The sequence below is a fragment of the Rhinatrema bivittatum genome, chromosome 10 (genome assembly GCF_901001135.1).
Source record: "Rhinatrema bivittatum chromosome 10, aRhiBiv1.1, whole genome shotgun sequence".
Classification (NCBI taxonomy): domain Eukaryota; kingdom Metazoa; phylum Chordata; class Amphibia; order Gymnophiona; family Rhinatrematidae; genus Rhinatrema; species Rhinatrema bivittatum.
The window spans coordinates 59,117,406-59,130,335 of NC_042624.1; positions in this window are offsets into that span (position 1 = coordinate 59,117,406).

Sequence of the window (12,930 nt, forward strand, 5' to 3'; positions counted from 1 at the left end):
GTTTTTCAAGTATCTGAAAGTCTGAATCATATCACCCCTGTTCCTCCTTTCCTCCAGGGAGTACATATTTAGGTTCTTCAATCTCTCCTCGAATGTCATCCTGTGAAGACCCTCCACAATTTCTTATGATCTTATATTCTTATCTGAGAGAGTAAATAACTGATTTACATTAACTTATTCAAGTCCTTTCATGATCTTGTAGACCTCTACCTCCTCAGTTGTCTCTTTTCCAAACTGAACAGCCCTAACTTCTTTAGCCTTTCCTCATAGGGTAGCCGTTCCATGCCCCTTATCATTTTGGTCGCCCTTCTCTGCACTTTTTCCAGTGCAGCTATATCCTTTTTGAGTTACGGTGACCAGAACTGCACACAGTATTCAAGGTGTGGTCTTACCATGGAGCAATACAGAAGCATTATGATGTCAACCATCCGGCTAACTCTGAATATTGGAGTTAGCCAGTTAACTTAGCCAGCTAAGAACGCCCCTAACCTATCTGTCTAAATTCTAGCCTCCTACCTCATTAGTTGTCTAGAATTTAGCTGGATATGTGCCCAAATATTAATTTAGCTAGCTAACTTCTGATTAGCCATATAAATGTTTTTAAATATGCACCTCAAAAAGTTCAAGTTCTCCTGGGGGCCTTCCTGCAAACCCAATCTCTGAATGAATCTTATTTATTTATCTAAATGATTTATATTCCACTCATATCCATGGTTCATCTGACCCCTTCCTGGGGTCGGAGAAGTCCAAAGATGGAAGGAGAGACCTCTAGTCTCTCCTGCCCTGTCGGGTCAGTTTTTCAAAATGGCACCAGCCTGCCCTATGGCTAGCACAATTTTGTTGTTTGGAAGTAACTCTGTACCTCCATAAATCAAAATCTCACTGGCGCCATTTCAAAAAAGCAAACTTGCAGGACCGGGATTTGTTCCTGTCCCCTTTGGAAATTCACCGACCTAGAGAAGGAGTAAAGCGTGTCTAGGAAGATGGGAAGTAGTGGGTGTGGACTGGCCCCTGGGGGGCCTTGAATTATTTTTAAAAATGTTCCCATTTGTTTCATAAAAGGGTTTTTTTTTGTTGTTTTGCTGTTTTGCTTTGTTATATAGTGTTTGGCGCTGATAAAGATAGGCAGTGTAAAATGTGAGTTATAAATAAACGTACACCTCTAATAAGCACAGACGTTCTTTTAAATTCAAAAAAGTGAAGGGAAAGTCACAGACTAACTGATCTATGGCCTTGCAAAAGGAAGCACTTAAGGCAGATTAGAGTCTCAGAATATTTCAAAAGATAAGACCACGTTTTTCTTTTATAATCAGAATATAGACTGCTAATGCCTCAGCAAGCTGCAACATATCATATGTAGTGACATATAAATTCATTGGAAAAATTTGTATTGTTGTATACAAAACATTTTATCAAAAGTCTTCAAAAAACATTTAATTACTATTCATAATTGGATACATAGAGTAAATAAATATTCACCATAAAAACATATTCATACACTCAAGCATACTTGCCGCATACAGAGAGAAAGATGAAACTGTGGGACCAATAAATTTGGTTTATCTGTATGCGGCAAGAGTAAGATACTGTAAAAATTGTGTGGATACATTTGGGTGATTTCGTGGAGGAAACTTTCGAAGATCTGTGTATTATGCTCCCCTGAAGAAGCCGATTGTACGGCGAAACATGTTGGGAGTATGATTTTGTGAATTTGAACTACGGAAGAAATACAATACAATGGTGTAAAGAGGGAGTGGAACAACTGTATTGTATAGATTCTCTAAAAAGAAAAATTTTTAATAGTATGCTTGAGTGTATGAATGTGTTTTTATGGTGAATATTTATTTACTCTATGTATCCAACTATGAATAGTAATTAAATGTTTTTTGAAGACTTTTGATAAAATGTTTTGTATGCAACAATAAATTTTTTTCCAATTAATTTATATGTCACTACATATGATATGTGGTATTAGAGTGTGTGATATATTTTATATACATTTGCCATTTTTTGTAATCAGCAAGCTGCAAGGCATAAGGAGCTGCTAGCAAAAAAAGCCAGCATATGTTCACATGGAAAAAAGTACTTGTTCAGATCCACACAATCTTCCTTCTGCATCCTTCATTCAGAGCTACCTTCTCTGTGAAGGGACAGTATTCAAAGGATGCTAGCGCTCGCCTTTCCCTTACAAACGTTCAGTCCTCTCCCCCTTCAACCCCTATATGACTATCATAGCAATACAAACTTGCAACCCCCCCTCCATCCAGGTCAGCAAGGCTAGAAGCACTAGAAACTGGAGCCTTGACTGCCACCCACAAGGGCTCCATCATTGCATCTTTCGCGTCACGTGCTTTTTTGGTGCTCTTTTCGTCTGTTTAAATCTCCTCGGCATTTTTCGCCCTCTGCCTTGAGAGCCGTTATATTGGAACCTCATGTTTCCGCTAACTCTTGTAAGATAACTTCATGGAGTGCCCCCTGGTCCTTCTATTATCTGAAAGAGTAAATAACTGATTTATATTAACTTGTTCAAGTCCTTTTCATATCCCCCCTCAGTCGTCTCTTCTCCAAACTGAATAGCCCTAACTTCTTTAGCCTTTAGTCTTCTTCCAGCACTAGGGTATGCCAGTTCTTTGGCTCTTTCTTAACTTTTGGCACATTATGCCAGTGCCTTGGCCTCCCATGATGCTGAGTGCCTCTTGACCCTTCTCCTCAACGTCGGCACCAAGGCAACTGCTTATACATTCTGTGTTTTGGGGGTTTTTTTGTGGCCATTTCCCTAGATGTTCACCTACCTTGACTTCCTATCTTGGGGATTTTGCGAAACCTTCAAATGAATCTGAAGCCAAGTGCATCCCTTATTGTGATGGCATATTTTTTCTATGAAAGCTCCCACAGCCATTTAGAACCCAGCTGTTGAACATGGTTATTTTCCTGTACTTGTCTGTTCTTTTTACAAAACAGTTTCAATGACCAACAAAGAACAGCTGATGCCAAAACAACACCCCACCTTCAGTTTTACAGCAGATCAGAGCTCGGAATTAAGCCCACATTTCCTGCTAAACAATCCACAATACTTTCCACTAACCCATGTAGCCAGTTTTGTGCTCACCAAATTCACTTGAAAAAAAACAAACCTGAGAGAAATAATCAAAAGCTTTCTTTCTTCCCCTCTCCCCAAACCCCCCACGCAACGCATTTTGTCTATCATTCTTACTAATCATTAATGATGATGTCTTAGCTAAGGTAAAATCAAGGTGATTTCCCAGACACATTATAAAGGTCAGCAATGAATGGTCAGCAATTATCTGCACGGCTTAGATGACAGTACTGTAATGTCTTGCTAAATATGATCAGCCTACTAAGGATTATAGAAAGGGAAGGGGACAAGAGACTCTTCAGTGTTCCCCTGTCTTCATTCCCAAAGTTTAAACAAAGTGCATGTAGGACCCCTTTACATTATTATTGGGATTTACTATCTGCCTTTTTGAACAGCAAATTCAGCCAAGGTGGAGAACATAATTACAAAAACCCATCGGTTTAAGCAAACATCTGGTGTAGTAGCATGTCACCGGCCTGATGACCAGGACGGTCTAAAAAATAGGTATAGCAGCATAACAATATCTACATCTAGATTAGGTAGATGAGAAAATAGACAAAAGCTTAGCAAATAAAAGGTCATAACAGAAAATTCATGTTATTCATATAGTGCCAGAGAAGGGTTTGAGGTTAGTCAGTCAGTGGTAGCAACCACTAGAAGTAGTCATGAGATTAGCCTTTGTCAACCACTAAAAGAGATAATCATGAGGTTGGCCTTTATAGGCTTGGTGGAAAATCCAGACATATACCAGCTTCCTGAACTGAAACTAGTCATATGTTTGGCAGAACTCTTCTGGGAGTTCTGCCAAACAAAATCAAAAGATAAGCCACCTGTCAACAAGCTTTCCCAAAGCTTGTTGACAGGTGGCTTATCTTTTGATTTTCTTTTGTCAATGGTGTGGTTATGGAGGCTTTGAGGGAGGGCCTTAGTGGTATGGCAGGTGTACAGGAACACAAGCTGTCTTTCAAGTAGCTCACAAAATCCATTTCCTCTTAGGGCCTTGAAGATAAGAGTCAGGGTTTTGAATTTGCCAGCCAGTACAGTTTTTGTAGAATTGGTGTGATGTGGTCTTGGCATCTGCATCTCTCTAGCATTCTTGCTGCAGCATTTTGGATTAACTAGAGTTGGTGCTGACCCTTTATTTTTAATCTGTTATATAGGTGATTATAGTAATCCAGCTGTGAGATTATCATAGCATGCACTATCTGACTAGGTTTGCCTTCTCAATGAAAGGGTGGAGTTTTTGCAGTTGTCACAAATGGAAGAGGCATTTAAACTTTTGGATTTGGGGGAGAATAGTTAGTTCTGAATTTAGCATGATTCCAAGGCTACTTGCCAGTGATTTTAGGAGAAGCTGATAGTTTCTGAATGGGATTTTCTGGCCTGGTATTTTGTACCCACAGAATCTCTGTGTAGGTTTAGATAAGAGTTTGTTGCTCTTTGTCCACTCTTGTATAGCTGTGAACTATGTAGTTTTTTATGGCTATTGCTGGACTGAGTCTGTTGGCAATACTAGCTGAACGTTATCTACCTAGATATAGGACTATATGTCAAAAGATTAAATCAACTGCACTACACTAGTGGCCATAGGTAGATGTTGAAAAGTACTTGTGATATAATAAGATCCCTGTAGGTCTTCAAGGCCCAGGATGGTGATAAGATACCAACAGACTATACAGACTATGGTTGTCAGTATATGAATCAAGTTAGGACCTTGCATCTCAAGCTGGCCTCAACTAATCATGATAGCATGATTGTGTGATCTACAGTATCAAAAGTTGCTGAGAAATCCAGCAGCACTAGTACTGAAGCCTGGTCTCTGTCGCAGTTTCTAAGGAGATCATGCTGCAAGAAGACAAGGACAATCTGTTTTATATTCCTGTTGAAGCCAAATTGGCAAGGGCTTAGCCATTTAGTTGAATTTGGACTGTTCGTTCTAGGAGTTTCCCCAGGAATGGAATATTTAGCACTAGATAGTTGTAATGTTTTGTATGACCACGGGATGTCCTGCAACCGGCTACACTCACCCTAATGTCGCCATTCGGAAATGCCGCTGATTGAGAAAGATTTAGATATCCACACCTTGTTACTATTGTCTCGGATAACAATTTTTGGAATCTGTTTTTCGAGAGTCCCTCCTGACGCAGTCCCTACAGCCAAACACGGCTGTGTTTGGGGACTGTACCTTTATACTTTTTGAAGTTGACTATATAAAGCTGGTCCTGAGAAATCCCTCAAATTATTGTTAATTTATTTCACACAGATCAGCATCACTGATTGGCTTCACACCCTTCTTTTTGCTATGTGCTATTTCGTGTGATCCACATTTACTTCACACTTACTATTGCAATAATCTTAAACCTGCCAGAATGGTATTTGTGGATGCTAATCCCCATGTGGAAAACAAGATCCAGTATGTTTCCTATCTCATAGGTAGGAGATTTGATAACCTGCATCAGGGGGAACGTTTCCATGAATTCCATATCTAGCAATCTGTCTCCAGTCACTGGACTCAACTTGCAGACTTCAGACTAAGGAAAGATTTAAGATTTTGCTGCTCCTAGGCACGTTTGGTGGTTTTACCCCCTGTAAAGGGTCTGTTACAGGATAGCAAAGGACTGCTCTCTGCTAAATGAGATTCAGAGCAAATCTTAGCCAGCCTGATCGCCCTAAATGTTTGCCGCCCAAGCACAGGTATAATGGATGCCCAATGACGATACAGGGCTTTCATGCATGACTCAATGGTTAATGACTGATAGAAGAGAGAGTTCAGATGACTTAACCAAATTCTCCACTGTGGTAAGCTTCTGCAGCTCTTCACTGGATCAGTTGTTTCCAGGCAGCCTCCTGGTAAAACTCCTCATTGCTCTCCCTCCTAGAAGTGAACTTCTAGAAGGGAGATCTTAACTCTTGTGCCTACAGGCAAATCCTACTTCCTTCTAGCAGTTCTCATGCCCCCTGGCAGGCTGGGTATAAATGTAAAGATAAATGTAAATAAATAAATACCACCAAGTGCATGCATCACAGGGGCTATACAAAGTAGGGTGATACCACCTATGCATTAGAGTATGGATCTAAGGTAAATTTACTATAGCAGATTCTAAGTGCCCTACAAATGTATAAAGAAATAAGAGAGGGGCAGGCCTGATGGTTCCATGGCAGTGCTCTGCCGGGTGAGGTTTTCTACTCCCCCTCGCCAGCTTAGGATGCTACAGAGGCAACATTCACAATCCCAGGAGGAAGGAATCCCAGTTATCATGCAATGGTGGCACCTAGGGACCCAAAGAAGCTGGAGGAAACTACTGAGCCCCTCTATCCGCCTCCAAAAACAAAACAAAAAAAGAAATAGAAATGAATACATAAGTTTCAATTACAAGAACAGAACCGAAAGAAGTTATACACCAGGAGATGCTCTCATATCTTTTCAGAAATAATGCATTACAGCCATGAAATGACACTTTTATATGTAAAGCCACAAGATCATCCTCCTTAGGGAATTCATAAATTAGAATGTTTTTCAATCCTGACACCCTGTATCAAAGTGAAGACAATGAATGTGTACTAGGGTTTTTTTTTTTAAGCATAAAGCAATAGGAAATACCCTCATCTCTTCTTGCACGCAGTATAAAACTCTGTCCACTGTGTTCTGTAGGTGACTAATCAAGTTTCTAAATATTCGATCTCATTTTGTAAAAGTGATGCTGCAATTCAGTGTATACCACTAGAGGGCAGTGGTGCAATTCCGATCATTCTTCCAGGAAATTCATAGAAACATAGAAATGACAGCAGAAAAAGACCAATTGGCCCATCCAGTCTGCCCAGCAAGCTTCCACATTTATTTTCCCATGCTAATCTGTTTCATCAACCACCAAGATCAGGGCCCTTGTTGGTAACTGTTTGATTCAAATTTCCTGCCATCCCCTGTCATTGATGCAGAGAGTAATGTAGGAGTTGCATCAAAGGTGGGCATAAGGCTTAATGGTTAAGGGTAGTAACCGCAGCATCAAGCAAGTTACCCCGATGCTTGTTTACCCAGACTGCACAGATCAATGCCTTGTTGGATGTTGTCTGAATGTAAATCCTGTTTTCCACATTTCCCCCTGCCGTTGAAGCAGAGAGCAACACTGTATATGCATTCAAAGTGATGTATCAGGCTTAATTGGTTTAGGTTAGTAACTGCCGTAATAAGCAAGCTACCCCCACGCTTATTTGTTTACCCAGATTGTGAAGTTCAGTCCTTGCTGGTTGTTGTCCGAATGTAAATCCTCTTTTCCACATTTCCCCTTGCTGTTGAAGCAGAGAGCAATGTTGGAGTTGCATTAACCATGCGAAGGCTTATTGAGTAAGGGTAGTAATCACCAGGTACTAGAATCCACTCCAGTAATTCACCCCCATGGCTCTTCTCTTCATTCCCATCCTCTAGCTTTTATGGATCCACAGTGTTTATCCCATGCCCCTTTGAAATCCTTCACAGTTTTTGTCTTCACCACTTCCTCCAGAAGGGCATTCCAGGCATCCACCACCCTTTCCGTGAAGAAATACTTCCTGGCATTGGTTCTGAGTCTTCCTCCCTGAAGCTTCAAATCTTGGCCCCTAGTTCTACTGATTTTTTTCCAATGTAAAAGATTTGTTGTTGATCAGGGATCATTAAAACCTTTCAAGTATCTGAAAGTCTGTATCATATCACCCCTGCTCTTCCTCTCCTCCAGGGTGTACATATTTAGGTTCTTCAATCTCTCCTCATAAGTCATTTTATGTAGATCATCTACCTTTTTGGTCGCCCTTCTCTGGACCGCCTCCATCCTATCTCTGTCCCTTTGGAGAAACAGTCTCCAGAACTGAACACAGTACTCCAGGTGAGGCCTCACCAAGGCCCTGTACAAGGGGTTCATCACTTCCTTTCTCTTACTAGATATTCCTCTCTCTATGCAGCCCAGCATACTTCTCGCTTTAGCTATCGCCTTGTCACATTGTTTCGCCGACTTCAGATCGTTAGACACTATCACCCCAAGGTCTCTCTCCTGCTCCGTGCACATCAGTCCTTCACCCCCCATCAAATACAGTTCTTTCAGATTTCCACACCCCATATGCATGACTCTGCATTTCTTGGCATTGAATCTTAGCTGCCATATCTTCGACCACTCTTCCAGTTTCCTTAAATCCCGTCTCATTCTCTCCACTCACTCCTTCCGGCATGTCCACTCTGTTGCAGATCTTAGAATCATCCACAAAAAGACAAACCTTACCTTTTATCCCGTCCGCAATGTGACTCACAAAGATATTGAACACGACCAGTCCCAACACCAATCCTTGTGGCACTCTGCTTAACACCGCTCTCTTTTCAGAGTAGGTTCCATTTACCATCACACATAGTCTTCTGTCCATTAACCAGTTTGCAATCCAGGTCACCACCTTGGTACTCACTTCTAAGCTTCTCATTTTATTCACAAGCTTCCTGTGCGGGACCATATCAAAAGCTTTGCTGAAATCCAAATAGATGACATTGAGCGCTCTTCCTCATTCTAATTCCCTAGTCATCCAGTCAAAAAAGTCAATCAGATTTGACTGACAGGACCTTCCCCTGGTGAATCCATGCTGCCTCTGGTCCAGCAATTCTTCTGACTGTAGATAGTTCACTATTCTTTCTTTCAGCAGCGTTCCATTATTTTTCCCACCACCGAGGGAGGCTAACCGGCCTGTAGTTTCCAGCCTCCTCTCTGCTCCCTCTCTTGTGAAGCGGGACCACCACCGCTCTTCTCCAATCACTCGGCACCACTCCTGTTTCTAAGGATCTATTGAACAGGTCACACAGTGGACCCGCCAGCACATCTCTGAGCTCCCTCAGCATCCTGGGATGAACCTCATCAGGCCCCATGGCTTTGTCCACTTTCAGTTTTCCTAGCTCTTCCCACACATTCTCTTCTGTAAACGGAGTTTCATTTACTCCACTCCCCTCCAGTTTCTTAACTAGCGACTGTCCTTCTCCAGGGTCCTCTTTAGTGAACACCGAACTGAAGTATTCGTTTAATATTTCTGCCATTTCTTCATCTCTCTCCACACATTGATCCTTTTCACCTTTCAATTTCATTATACCATTTTCAACTTTTCTCCTTTCTCTGATGTATCTGAAAAATGTTTTGTCACCTTGCTTTACCTCTTTGGCAATCCTTTCTTCTGCTTGACTTTTTGCTGTCTTGATTACTTTCTTTGTCTCCCTCAGTTCCACCAGATATTCTTCCTTGTGCTCCTCCCTTTGGGATCCTTTATATTTCTTGAACGCTGTTCTTTTAGCTTTTATTTTTTTCAGCCACCTCCTTTGAGAACCAGATAGGTTTCATTTTTCTTTTGCTTTTCTTTACTTTTCTAACATATAGATTAGTTGTTTTGGTAATTGCTCCTTTTAGTTTGGTCCATTGTTGTTCCACATCTCTCTTGTTCTCCCAGCCTTCTAGTTCTTCCTCCAGGAACCTTCCCCATTTCATCAAAGTCTATGTTTTTGAACTGTAAAACTCGGGTCTTCGTATTTCTTCTCCGTATCCTATTTGTGATATGAAAACATACCGTTTGATGATCGCTGGTGCTGAGGTGGACACCCACCTGGACATTAGAGACATTATCTCCGTTAATGAGCACTAAGTCGAGTATAGCTCCCTCCCTCATGGGTTCCATTACCATTTGTTTGAACAGAGCCCCTTGCAGGGCATCCACTATCTCTCTACTATTGTTAGATTCTGCAGAAGGGATTCTCCAGTCTACATCCGGCAGATTAAAATCTCCAACAATCACCACTTCTCCCTTCTTTCCCATCTTTTAATTGTCTTCAACAAGATCTCTGTCAAGCTCTTCCATTTGATTTGGAGGCCTGTAAATCACTCCAATAAAAATGTATGCCCCATCATCTTTTTTTTGGATTGGCCCATAGTGCTTCTTCTTTGCACCATCTTCCTTGCAGCTCAGATGCTTGGATATTGTTTCTGACATAAAGAGCCACTCCTCCCCCTTTCCTGTCCTCTCTGTCCTTCCTTAACAAGTTAAAGCCCAGTATTGCCATATCCCAATCATGAGATTCTGTGAACCACATCTCCAAGACAACGACAACGTCCAAGTCCGCCTCTACCTTTAGGGCTTGCAGATCTGGGATTTTATTGCCCAAACTATGAGCCTTTGTGCTCAAAGCTTTCCAGCTTTTCTCGTTCAGTTTACTGCTTTTCTTAGACTCCTTTTGTGACTTATTTAGTTGAGTTTTGTTATCCACTTCACCCTTTTTCATTGCATTTATATCTGGGGGGGTGACATTCTAATTTCTTACTGCCAACCCCGGCATCTAGTTTAAATGCCTTATGACATAGGATTTGAATTTATCTCTTAGGATCCTTTTTGCTGCCACAGACAGATGTAAGCCATCTTTGACAAAGAGCTTTTTACTGTTCTATACACAGCCCCAGCCCCCAATAAATCCAAAACTTTGTTCCTTACACCAGGATTTGAGCCATACATTGAAGTTATTAATATGGCTTAGCCTCTCCTTCCCCTTTCCATGAACAGGTAACACTTCTGAAAAGGCAATGGTTGTCGCCATGTGACTAATCTGCTTCGCTAGAGACTGGAAATCTCTCTGTACCACTTGGATGCTGTTTCTAGCAAGGTCGTTGGTTCCCAGATGGATTATAATATCAACTTTAGAGTCTTTGCTTTATTCTTTGATCACTGCACTTGCTCTTTTGTGGCTAATTATGCTGCCAGTTGCGGTATATTGTATCAGTTTGGGTTTGTAAAAGTTCATCCTGTCTAGTATGCTGATAATAAGCCAACCTTAGAGATATTCTAAAAACCCATCTGGCTGGGGGTGGCCTATAGGACCGGTCCAAGCACCCCTGTTTAAGAGACAGGAACTTCCCGCTTCTCCATTGTTTCAGAAAAATTGCAGGAACTCCTCTGTCCAGTGCCTTTGCTTTTTTTTCCCCACCAGCTAAACACCCTCCCTTAAGGGGGTTATGTCTATGCTGGCGGAGAATCTGGACAGCCATTTTGAAGGGCCGTTTTTTTCCCCAGAAGAAAATGCTTGCAAGCTTTGCAGCTTGCTTAGCTTGCGGTCCTTGTCCGCAGCTGGTGATGTATTGCTGGGGAAATTCCAGGAAGTGTTCAGTGCTGCGTGGGAAATGTTTCCCAAAAAGGAGTGGCCCATGTGGAATGGTTGCCCCTCCTTCCCCCAACCCTCCCCCACCCCGATACCTTACATTTCATTGCTTACACTTCCAGGGCTGTCTCTCTTAAAGCAACTCAGAGGCGTCGGGAGCAGGGCAAAGGGTCCTCCTGCTCTCAGCAATGAAATCTAAGGATTTGGAACGAGGAGTGCAGGGTCCAATAGAGCCTTTGCAAGAAGTTTTTGTGGGGGGGAGGGAAGGGGTAGTCAGCTGGCCCATGTATTTACTTGTTGTTTGTCATTTCTGACAGCGCTACTTAGCTGGATGTCTTTAAAGATATCCGGTTAAGTAGCGCGTTATCAGGCCACACAAGGCCGGATAACTTTCGACCTCCTGAGAAGCAGGTCTAAAATTATCCAGCTAAACTAGCGGATATACCCGATTTTTGGCTAGGTTAGCCGAATAACTCAACCCTTCCCAGAACGCCCCTTTTTTAACCGGCTAAATTATAGCTGGATAAGTGGATGAATATGCCACATTTGCCATTTAGATGAATATCTTGTGAGTTATCCATCTAAATGGCATTTGAATATTAACCTGTACGTATTTTATGAATGCATAATTATGTATTCTGCAATTATGTAATCTGCCCTGGTCTGTATTATAGATGGAAGTGGCGGAATAGAAGTTTGTTGAAATAAATCAATAAACATAAAAACAATAAGTTACTACTGAATCCTGGAGGAAGCAGAGTATTTATTTATTTATTTATTTATTTATAACTTTTTCTATACCGAAGTTCAGGTAACAGAGTTACTTATCACTCCGGTTTACATTGCAACAGATATAAATATTAAACAATGACAACAAGTGTCTTACAGAGAACAGGGAAAGAACAACTTGGATTACATAACTGGGAACAAGAACATTACAAACTATTAATGCGAAACAAGCCCATGGAGAGGGAGATTAGCTATTGGTGTCTACAGTCAGTGGGAGTTGAAGAGTATTTAGTAAGTTATGGGAATGCTTGACTGAATAGCCATGTCTTGAGTCTTTTTTTGAATGTGCTGTGGCAGTGTATCAATCTTAGTATGCCATAAAGACACACTCACCAAAATGTATCCTTCACTTAGTATTTTCACAAATTCTGGTTATGTAGAAAATTGCAAAATGGAATGAATGGATTGCTTATTTCTCAGCAAAGGAATGTGAACTTTTCACATGGAAATAAAAGAAGACTTTAAGTCATCATGTGCCTTGTCTTCAAAGGCACAGAATGGGAAAAATGATGTTTTTAATTCTTTATTTATCGTTTAGCATAAATTTTTACAAGAATACACTCTTGATTAGAAACACATGAATTACAGAAAACTAATTCAAAGAAAATTATGTAATACAGAAAAATTGTCATTCCTCTTATACTTTTAGTCCACAAAAAATGATCCAATTAGAAAAATCATTACAATAATAATCATCATTTACTATTTTAGAAGTAAACAGTTTTACAAGCTGACTATTTTATACTTATGGAACTCACACTTGATTAAGGTATTAGTTGAATTTTTCTAACATTATTTCAAACCACAGCAACTTTGTTACTTAGAAAGAAAGTCAACTGGGAGGGAGAAAAAAAGACATATGAAGTACCCCTGTAATTAATACAACACTTCTTACAGGGGTGTTTAA